Source organism: Cervus elaphus, chromosome 18 (assembly GCF_910594005.1).
Source record: "Cervus elaphus chromosome 18, mCerEla1.1, whole genome shotgun sequence".
In the NCBI taxonomy this organism is placed as follows: Eukaryota; Metazoa; Chordata; class Mammalia; order Artiodactyla; family Cervidae; genus Cervus; species Cervus elaphus.
The window spans coordinates 117,707,169-117,718,862 of record NC_057832.1 but is presented as its reverse complement, the minus strand read 5'-3'; the positions used below and the strand labels follow the sequence as shown (position 1 = coordinate 117,718,862).

Below are 11,694 nucleotides of genomic sequence, written 5' to 3'. Positions count from 1 at the left end.
GAGAAAGGGAATTTCTTGCCCAGAAATCCCAGTGTTGATCCCTATGGGGATCAACCTCCGCTGGGTCTCCGCTGGCCTTCTGCGTGTGACCTCCCAGAACTTCAGGGTACAATGTTGCCCACCTTGGTCTGGCCTCCAAGGAAAGACCGCGTGGAGAACACCCTCAGTGACTGTCCAGCCCCTTCCCTGGGCAAAGCCCCCTTCTCCACACCCAGGGAATACTGACACAGGACCCAGGTCTGTGTAGCCCAGGGTCCTGAAGATCTGAAGATATCACAAGGTGTCAGGCAGTGGAAGAAGACACGTTCAAGTTCAACATCTGCTCTCAGGATTCCTCAAGGCCACAGCGCCCCTTGGTAAGTACCTCAGTTCTGCTTGGTGCCTAGGGCCCTCCTTGCTGAGATCAGCTTCCTCCTGGTAGGTATCTCTTCTTTCAGCTCATCCCACATGCCACCCTTAGTTTCAGAATCCATAAACGTTAAAATCCCTTCACTTAAAAAAAAAAAAAAAAGTAATATCTCTACCCAAGAAAGATATATTTCCTTTAGCATGTACAGGCTTGGTACCTCTTTGATTCAACCTCCCCCTTACCTGACCAGGCTGGGGCCCCAACTGTAGATTCTGGGTCAGCAATTGCTTAAAGCAATTCACCAACATCCTATGTGCTGAATGATCCTGTTGCCAAAAATCAATTTGCAAATGGCCAGTTCTCCCAGTGACTGAGAAACGTCTTTCCTACCATTAAATTTTAGTTGTACCTCCCACCCCATGCCGACATCCACCTTGGTTTCTGTATCTGCCTTGTAAAATGATTGTGGAGAACTGTCCTAAATTTAGATCAGTGTTTATTTAGCAGTTCTGCACACAAACAAAGGGAGGAATGAAGTAGAACAAAAGTTTTAAAGATTTTCAATAATTCAGATTGGTTTTTCAGCAGCTCGATGTTCAGTGGTTTAGCTTTCATATATTCTGCTTTTGGCTCTCTGGTCATTCTGTGAATTGGCTTTTGGTGAACTAGCCAGCTACAGTTTTCCCAAATAGCTAGCTTCCTATAGAGATGCTGTCTACTTCTCTTTGTGAAAACAGCCACAATCAATTTGAGTATTTAAATATTTTCTGATTTTTGTTATTTCCTTTTCTATCTATGAGGTTATTTTAAAGTATTTTTTAGTTTCCAAATGTATAAGTCTTTAACTATGTTATATTTTTGTAACTGAGTTTTGCCTTGCATTAAAAAAATGTAGTATGTGATGCTGATTTTTTAAGGATTTTCTGATATGCACTTTGTGTTCAAGTTATGCAATAAATGTTTCAAAGTGTTCTATGTTTGCTTCAAATGAGTACTTGTATTTGTGTGTGTGTGTGTGTGTGAGTGTAGAGATCAAGTTAGTTCTATTACATCAAGCTTGGGTTGTGTTATTTATGTCTTCCATATCATTTTTTTTTAACTTTTGATCTATCAATTACTGAGAAAGGTGTGTTAAAACCTCCTATAAATATTGTGCATTTGTCAATTTCTTCCTGTAATTCTGACAATTTTTCCTTTACATATTTCGAGACTGTGTTTACGAGTTTAGAATTGTAGTTTCCTGGGAAAGTGTTTATTTCATTATTATGAATTAATTCTCTTTATCCTTAAAAATACTTGTAATCTACACTCCGTTTTGCCTGACTTAGTATTGCTACATTAACTTTATTTTTGATAGTATTTATTTAATAAATCTTTTCCCATCCTACTTTCAAACTTTCTGGATATTTATGTTTCAGTTGTGTGTTTTATAAGAGCATGCAGCTAGATTTTGTTGTTGTTGTATAATCCAATATGACAATCTCTATCTTAATTGGCAAGTAGTCTATTTACCTTTATTGTGTTTAGTAATATGTTTTACTTCATTTCTACCATCTTATTTCTTGCTATCTATTGATAATGTTTTTTTTCTGTGCCTTTTCTCCATTCTTTCCTTCTATTGGATTGATTAATTTTTCTTTACTCACCTTTTTTATTCTACTGATTTGAAATTTATGCCTTCCTTTTCTATGCTTTTAGAGGTTACTCTTTAAAATTTTATACACATATTTATTTTAATATAGTCTAATTATATTTTACAGTTCACTCTCCTTCCAAACAATAGAAGGACTTTAGTATATTAATTTGTATAATCTATGCTGTTTAGATTTACCAACATGGTTGCTAGTATCTTCGTTCACTATTTTTTCTATTCTTTTTCTTTTCTTCTGGGTTATGTGTTTTTCTTTCTGAGGTACAACTTTTCAGAGTTCTTATAGCAAAGATAGATATGTTAGAAGTAAATTATTTCAGTTAAATACCTTATTATTCTCTCAGTCTTGAGTAGCATTTGAGCTAAGTAGAGAATTCTAAGTTAGTTACTCTTGTTGTTGTGCCTCGTCTTTGCCACCCCATGGACTGTAACCCACCAGGCCCCTGTGTCCATGGGATTTTCCATCAGTGGGTTGCCATTTCCTCCTCTAGAGGATCTTCCTAACCCAGGGAGTGAACCCATGTTTCCTGCGTCTCCTGCATTGGCAGGCAGATTCCTTGCCAATGAGCCTCTTGGGAAGCTCCAGTTACTTTTACACACTTAATATTTTATTTCATTGTCTTCCAACTTTCATTGCTTCTGTTGAAAAGTCTGCTGTCAGTCTAATTGTTATTCCTTCTCACAAGAATTGTCCTCTCTGCTGCTGCTAAGTCGCTTCAGTCATGCCCGACTCTGTGTGACCCCATAGACGGCAGCCCACCAGGCTCCCCTGTCCCTGGCATTCTCCAGGCAAGAACACTGGAGTGGGTTGCCATTTCCTTCTCCAATGCATGAAAGTGAAAAGTGAAAGCAAAGCCGCTCATTCGTGTCTGACTCGCAGCAACCCCATGGACTGCAGCCTACCAGGCTCCTCCATCCATGGGATTTTCCAGCCAAGAGTACTGGAGTGGGTTGCCATTGCCTTCTCCCTGACTGCTTTTAAAATCATCCTTTGTCTGTGGTAATATGAAGTTTCTCTGCAATGTACCTAGGTATGGATTTATTTTTATTTATCTTTCTTGGAACTCCTGGTTCCTAAATCTGAGGCATTGTATTTTTGTACAAGTCTGGGAAATTCTCAAACATTATATCTTTTAATAGTGCCTCTCCTCCATTATTTTTTCTCTTTGTAGAATTCATATGTGATATTTGTTGGAACTTTCAATTTTATTCTCCTTCTTAGCCACTCCTTTATGTTTTGCATTCTTTCATACCTCTGTGCTTTGTTCTTGGTAATTTTTTCTAAGATTTCTATCCTATTTCATTCCCAGATTTCTCTTTTCTCTCTCTCTCTCTGTCTAAATTGCTCTAAACTATTAATTTCAACTATTGTACTTTTTATTTTAAATGTATTTCCTTCATCTCATTAAAAATAATATATTCTCATATATTCAATTCTTTATATCTTCAATAACATTAACCATACTTAATTTATAAATCTGTTTGATAATTCTGCTATCTGACATTCTTTATTTGTCTAATGGTTTTCATTCATGGTTGATGGATTCCTCACATATTTTACTATTTTGAACTGTGAACTCATCTTAATCCAGGTTTCATCAGTAGAATTCTGTGTGATCTCTTGAAGGCATGCCCCTAAGAGTTTGTGTTTGCTTCTTCTGGGTACTCCAGAATCATTGTTAGCCTGAGTGCACTTTTTATGTTAACTTTCAGCTTCAGAAGTTTCTGAACCATGCAGATACTGAAAATTCAAAGCCCTAACATATGTGGGAGTAAATTTGTGGTTATGAATTTTCAGGGGAGATGCTTTCTTCCTCCTGAGAAGAAAAAGACCCCTTGTCTTCTTGTCTGGTGTTTTGCTAATCCACCCTTTTACTAATGGTGTGGCTAGAGGGGATAAAAACCTAATTTCCTGGACTGAGATGCCTATTAAGGCTCAGGCAAGTAGGTGATCTCACCACAACCACCACAGACCTTCTTGCAGGATTTTAGTTCACCCTCCACCCCTATTCCTAAGACATCTTTACTGCCGTGAGAGCTCAGCAAGACCTACTAATGGATATTTGCTCTCTTTTACTTTGCATTTCTGGATATTCTGAGGTAGGAGGAGTTTTAGAAGATCAAGTCTGGCATATTGCTGGTTACAGAAGTCCTTTTCTTTTATTTTTTCCCTTTTCTTTTAAATTAGCACCCTTCTTCTTTTATCTACTTATCCTTACATTCAGTTGGCCATTTCTTCATTTGATTCCCTTGCTCACCACAGATAGTTCCTGCTGATATCTGTCTCTGCTGTGTCTGGCATCAAGTTGAACACAAATCCATCTTGAGTAAGTGGATGGCTCTATGATAGCCATTGCTCTTATTTCTGTAAGCTTTGTGAGGATAGCGTGGGGGTCAAACAGCCCCTGCCCCATAGGGAAGATGGGTCAGGAGCAGTGCTGTGCTTGACCTACTCACACCAGAGACTCACTTGTCAGCACGTCTCCCCAACACCATGATCGGTGATCTTGTGTTTGTGGCTTGACATTGGATTTGGTGAGATTATTTACACCGTGAAGCTGGAAAACACTGCAAACCAATGCTCCCCCTCCCCTCAAGAGCGGGTTGGTAAACACTTACCAACACAGCACTGACTTAGGGCAATGAAAACACGTGGAAACAAGCCTGTGTAGAACAAGACCAGAGGTAAGTGAAATAAGAAGTCATAGCTGGAGGAACGTGTCCCTCTAGGCTTGTCCTGTTCAGAGACAGGGTTTTCAGTTACCCCAGATTCCCCAGGTTGAGAAGACTTGGCCTCCTGAGGCCCTGGACTAGGGAAGGAGCTGAACCTTCAATACCAGCTCCAGCTGGCAAAAGGGAAGGGCAGCAGGGGGCACCCGGATTTGAACCGGGGACCTCTTGATCTGCAGTCAAATGCTCTACCCCTGAGCTATACCCCCTGATGCAAGTAGAGGCCTTAGTACTACCTTTTACCTGTGTAGCCACGCCCAAAATTCTTATAAATTTTTGCTATAAGATGTTCACCAGGCTGGGCCTGCTCAAAGCTGCCAAGCCAGCCTCACTGTAATTTTACTTCCTTGATGAGAAATAAGCAACAGGTCCCCCCTCCCTGTAACCACCTCCCTGCTCCTTCTGGAAAAGCACTGACCCTGGTATTTATGGCAGGAAAGGCCCTCAGGGTCACTGGTCTATGCCCTTCACAATGGGCATCTGAACACAGAGATTCAGGATTACTGGTCTACGCAAGCACACACAGCTCCTTACAGATAAACTCAGGACCTGAATCCACTTCTCCTGACTTAGTGTTCAGGACCTTATAATTAAGTCAATCAGTCTCTTATCTTCCTCTTTTCCCTATCCTCTATCAGTCAAAAAATGTAAGGGCTACAGAAGAGGAGTGTTTTAATAGATTAATGATGAATTGGGACCATCAGGGGAACTAGAATGTGGCCTTAGCAGAGCACACAACGCCATGCAATTTAAGGACCACAAAGAAAAGCTAATGGGGACACCAGAATTTGACCTTGTGCATGCTGCACCTTTCGGGCCAGTCCTCAGATTTCCTGTGCTCAGGAATCATCTTGGGAGCTTGTCAAACATGCAGATGTGACGTGGGGTTAGGAACAAGCTTCTTATAGAGGGTCTGGGGGATCCCACTTTGAGAAACACCTGTCGCAGATCTATATCGGCTCCCTTGTGCGCCACCTGCAGGAAGACTTAGGTACTGAACCCCCAGGAAGGGCTGGGTTAGGAATTCTAGCACCTGCCCCAGGGTCAGACTGAGCTGGTGGGCAGAGGTAGGCTGAAAACCAAGGACCACGATCAGATTGCTCATCCTCTGAACTCTGCTCTAGACCCTTGGTTCTTAATTGTAGGGTGCATCAAAATCACTTGGAGGACTTGTTAAAACAGGGATGTCTGGGCTTCCCCTTGAAAGTTTCTGATTAACAAATTCTCAGGTAACGCTGATGCTGGGGGTCCAGGGCCATGCTTTAAGAACCGCTGCTCTAGATCCACACGTCTGCGACCAGGCCCTTTCACACTCGCAGCCACACCCAGGGCACCTGTTCACCCTTGCCTTATCTTGTGTTTACTGAGCCCTGGTGCCTCCACTCCACCAAAGACCCATATCCTGAGACCCCCCCACCCTTTCCTCCCATTGCCTGCTGGGAGCCCCTGGGAGGGTCTTCTTTGTCGTGGATTAGCTCTCTTCCCAGTTTACCATTCAGGAAACTAAATCTAAAGAAGCTTCTGCCAATATGGGGAAAACTCATTCAAGGGAGTCATAGAGATCCACCTCTTCCATCCAGAGCAGGCCAATTCAAGCTGAAGATCTCAGTCTGCCTCAGAAAAATTCAGCCCAGGGGGTTGTATGATTACACCTATATTGCAGATGGGGAAACAGAGGATGGGAGAGTATCTTTGGCCCCACAAAGGCAAGTAGCTCAGGAGAGAAGGCGGCTCCAAGTATTCTAGGGGTGTCATCCTTCAGCTTTGCATTTCCTTGTTTCTCTCTGGGTTCATCTCCCTTCTTTCTCCTTAGTTCGATGAGGTTCTGATCCAGTTAATGCTCTTAGGTTTGGCACATCTGAAATGTCTTTTTGTCCTCTTGCTTAAATGTCAGTTTACCTGGGTTCAGAATTCTAGATTGAGTCTACAGTCATAGCACCCTGAATGCACCCAGTCCTGTCAGAATTCTAGATTGGAAGTTATTTTTCTTTATACCTAAAGAATTTATTTTATAATGCTATAAAGTATCAGTAAAGACAACTTTATTATTTAATTGCTCTTCTCACCAAAGTATCAAATTTTTAAAAATTTTGAAACATATGCATGGGTCTGGCTACACAGCTATTTAATTTTACTTATTTGTGCTTATATTTTCACTTACACAATTTTTTAAAATAACATTTTTCTAATTATGATAAATAAAGTGCTGCACTCAGTATGTCAGCAAATCTGGAAAACTCAGCAGTGGCCACAAGACTAGAAAAGGTCAGTTTTCATTCCAATCCCAAAGAAAGGCAATGCTGAATAATGCTCAAATGACCATACAGTTGTGCTCATTTCACATGAAAGCAAGGTAATGCTCAAAATCCTTCAAGCTAGGCTTCAGCAGTACATGAACTGAGAACTTCGAGATGCTGAAGCTGGGTTTCTAAAAGGCAGAGGAACCAGAGATTAAATTGCCAGTATCACTGGATCATAGAAAAAACAAGAGAATTACAGAAGAACATCTACTTCTGCTTCATTGACTATGCTAAAGCCTTTGTCTGTGCAGATCACAACAAACTGTGGAAAATTCTTAAATAGATGGGAATACCAGACCACCTTACCTGTCTCCTGAGAAACCTGTATGCAGGTCAGGAAGCAACAGTTAGAGTGAAAAAACTGGCTTAAAACTCAATATTCAGAAAAGCTAAGATTTTGGCATACAGTCCCATCACTTCATGATAAGTAGATGAGGAAAAAGTGGAGACAGTGACAGACTTTATCTCCTTGGGCTCCAAAATCACTGCAGATAGTGACTGTAGCCACAACATTAAAAGACACTTGGTCCTTGGAAGGAAAGCTATGACAAACCTAGATAGCATATTAAAAAGCAGAGCATCACTTTGCCAACAAAGGTCTGTGTAATTGAAGCTATGGTTTCTTCAGTAGTCATGTATGGATGTGAGAGTCGGACGTACAGAAGGCTGAGCGCCACAGAATTAATGGTTTTGAATTGTGATTGCTGGAGAAGACTCTTGAGAGTCTCTTGGACTGCAAAGAGATCAAACCAGTGAACCCTAAAGGAAATCAATGCTGAATATTCATTGAAAGGACTGATGCTGAAGCTGAAGCTCCAATACCAAGCCACCTGATGCGAAGAGCTGACCCACTGGAAAAGACCCTGGTGCTGAGAAAGATTGAGGGCATGAAGAGAAGGGGATGACAGAGGATGAGATGGTTGGATGGCATCACTGATTCAATAGACATGAGTTTGAGCAAACTCGGGGAGATGGTGAAGGACAGGGAAGCCTTTTGTGCTGCAATCCGTGGGGTTGCAAAGAGTCAGACACACTTAGCGACAAAACAACAACTATAATAAAGCAATAAAAAGGTATAAACCCACAGGACAAAAAGTATATGGATGAGATAATTAGTTTCACACAGAAGAAAAAACACAAAACAGCTGACATATTCTGTAGAGAAATCATCCAAGAAGTAAGCACTTCTGTGGGAGGTACAGGGGAGGTTGGAGACCAGAGGGTGTTACTGAGGGATGCCCTTGTACAGGTTCCCACTGGCTCGAAGAATGGATGATAATTGCCATCAACTGCATACCTGGGTGTTATGACATAGTAAACTGGTACTAGTTCAGAACTGAGATTGGCCTGGGGGTATAGCTCAGGGGTAGAGCATTTGACTGCAGATCAAGAGGTCCCTGGTTCAAATCCAGGTGCCCCCTGTTGATTTTCTTTCCATCTGGGGACCACACACATGGTCACTGTAGATCAGATCTCAGTACCACCAACCTTCACCTCCATCCACCACCCCACTTGTTGGCAGGCTTTTTTAAATGAGGGTACTTTCCTCTAAGGGGGCTTAGCAAACAGAACATGGAAGGAGTGAGGAGAGGAGAGGAAAGGGAGGAAAGGTCATCTTCTGACTCAGGAAATGGTTGGAAGTTTTCCTCATCCAGTGTTAGAGGCTTTGTCTTGACCCTAGGAGAGCTGTGTGTGTTTGGTCAGCTCTCCCAATTGCTATTACTATTACTATTTCTCTTTTCAAGTGAGTTAGGAAGGTCCAAGGAGCCAACTGAATTAGCAGCTGTGCCCCACAGGCTCCGGGGAAGAATCCGCATACTTTTATTTGAAAAACAACAAATACCTACCCGACCAGCACTATCTGGTCAGACACACTTGGGGGGAGATGATACTGGATGATTCTCAAGGGCATTTTGCCTGAACATGGGCTTCCCAGGTGGTGCAAGTGCTAAAAGAACCCATCTGCCAATGCAGGAGACTAAGAGATGCAGGTTCAGTCCCTGGGATGGGAAGATCCCCTGGAGGAGGGATGGCAGCCCTCTCCAGTATTCTTGCATGGAGAACCCCATGGACACAGGAGCCTGGCGGGTTACAGTCCATGGGGTTGCAAAGAGTCAGACATGACTGAAGTGACTTAGCACGCACATATGATTAGCATGCACATATGATTATCAAAGCCAGTGCCCTTGAGAGGGCCTGGAGCAAGGAGGGAGAGGGTGGGAAGAAGATGCAGTGGGAAAGTCGTGCTTCTGCCCTGGGGCAGACCCCCAGGTTCTGGAAGCCACAAATACCTGGGTGACTGGCTGTGCTACGGTTCAGGATAGCCCTGTGGGTGGAAAGATGCTTTTTAGATAATAATGGCTCATAGTTAGATCATTTAAACACAGATCACGAGGTCTCTGATTCATAGTCCAAGTAACCCTACTTAAAAAATTAATAATCTTTATTTTTTAGAGTAGTTTTAATTTTACAGAAAAACTGAGCAGAAAGTACAGAGAGCTCCCCTCCATCTCCTCACCTCAACTGCCCCCTCCCACATGCCCCATTATTAAATTTGTATTAGTGGTGTTGTTGTCCTGTCATTCAGTCATGCCTGACTCTTTGTGATTCCATAGACTGCAGCACGCCAGGCCTCCCTGTCCATCACCAACTCCAGGAGATTACTCAAACTCATGTCCATGGAGTTGGTGATGCCATCCAACCATATCATCCTCTGTCGTCCCCTCCTCCTCCTGCCCTCAGTCTTTCCCAGCATCAGGGCCTTTTCCAGTGAGTCGGCTCTTCAAATCAGGTGGCCAAAGTATTGGAGTTTCAGCTTCAGCATCAGTCCTTCCAGTGAATATTCAGGACTGATTTCCTTTAGAATTGACTGGTTTGATCTTGCAGTCCAAGAGACTCTCAAGAGTCTTCTCCAACACCACAGTTCAAAAGGACCATTTCTTTGGTGCTCAGCCTTCTTTATGGTCCAACTCTCACATCCATACATGGCTACTGGAAAAACCATAGCTTTGGCTAGATGGACCTTTGTTGGTGAAGTAATTTCTCTGATTCTTAGTATGCTGTCTAGGTTGGTCATAGCTTTTCTTCCAATGAGCAAGATTCTTTTAATTTCATGACTTCAGTCACCACCTGCAGTGATTTTAGAGCCCAAGAAAATAAAATCTGTCACTGTTTCCACTGTTTCCCCATCTATTTGCCATGAAGTGATGGGACTGGATGCCATGATCTTAGTTTTTTGAAAGTTGAGTTTTAAGCCAGCTTTTTCACTCTTCTCTTTCACCCTCATCAAGAGGTTCTTTAGTTCCTCTTCACTTTATGCCATAAGGGTGGTGTCATCTGTGTATCTGAGATTATTGATATTTCTCCCAACAATCTTGATTCCAGCTTTTACCTCATCCAGCCTGGCATTTCGCATGATGTCTTCTGCATAGAAGTCAAATAAGCAGGGTGACAATATACAGCCTTGACGTACTCCGGTCTCAATTTGGAACCAGTCCATTGTTCCATGTGTGGTTCTAACTGTTGCTTTTTGACCTGCATTCAGGTTTCTCAGGAGACAGGTAAGGTGGTCTGGTATTCCCATCTCTTAAAGAGTTTTATACAGTTTTTTGTGATCTACACAGTTAAACGCTTTAGCATAGTCAATGAAGCAGAGGTAGATGTTTTTCTGGAATTCTCTTGCTTTTTCTATGATGCAGCAGATGTTGGCAATTTGATCTCTGGTTCCTCTGCCTTTTCTAAAACCAACTTGAACATCTGGAATTTCTTGGTGCATGTACTGTTGAAGCCTAACTTGGAGAATTTTGAGCATTACTTTGCTAGCATGTGAAATGAGTGCAATTGTGCGGTAGTTTGAACATTCTTTGGCATTGCCGTTCTTTGGGATTGGAATGAAAACTGACATTTTCCAGTCCTGTGGCCACTGCTGAGTTTTCCAAATTTGCTGGCATATTGAGTGCAACACTTTCACAGCATCATCTTTTAGGATTTGAAATAGCTCAACTGGAATTCCATCACGTACTCTAGCTTTGTTCCTAGTGATGCTTCCTAAGGTCCACTTGACTTCACATTCCAGAATGTCTGCCTCTAGGTGAGTGATCACACCATCATGGTTATCTGGGTCATGAAGACCTTTTTTGTATAGCCCTTCTGTGTATTCCTACCACCTCTTCTTAATATCTTCTGCTTCTGTCAGATCCATACCATTTCTGTCCTTTATTGTGCCCATCTTTGCATGAAATGTTCCCTTGATATCTCTAATTTTCTTGAAGAGATCTCTAGTCTTTCCCATTCTACTGTTTTCCTTTATTTCTTTGCATTGATCACTTAAGAAGGCTTTCTTATCTCTCTTTGCTATTCTTTGGAACTCTGCATTCAGATGGCTATATCTTTCCTTTTCTCCTTTGCCTTTCACTTCTCTTTTCTCAGCTATTCGTAAGGCCTCCTCAGACAACCATTTTGCCATTTTGCATTTCTTTTTCTTGGGGATGGTTTTGACCACAGTCTCCCATACAATGTTATGAACCTCCATCCATGGTTTTTCAGGCACTCAGTCTATCAGATCTAATTCCTTGAACCTATTTGTCACTTCCACTGTATAACGGTAAGAGATTTGATTTAGTGTGACCTTTTTTAAAAACAGCAAATGAATGCTGATGCATTAA

The 11,694-nt window shown here is 42.0% G+C and overlaps 2 non-coding genes across 2 annotated transcripts; one reads left to right on the top strand and one right to left on the bottom strand.

Moving 5' to 3' along the window:
- Nucleotides 1-4,867: 4,867 nt before the first annotated feature.
- TRNAC-GCA lies at nt 4,868-4,939 on the bottom strand. The gene has a single exon. It is a non-coding gene; the product is annotated as a tRNA-Cys (tRNA).
- A 3,440-nt stretch (nt 4,940-8,379) lies between these two features.
- On the top strand, nt 8,380-8,451 carry TRNAC-GCA. The gene has a single exon. It is a non-coding gene; the product is annotated as a tRNA-Cys (tRNA).
- Nucleotides 8,452-11,694: the final 3,243 nt, after the last annotated feature.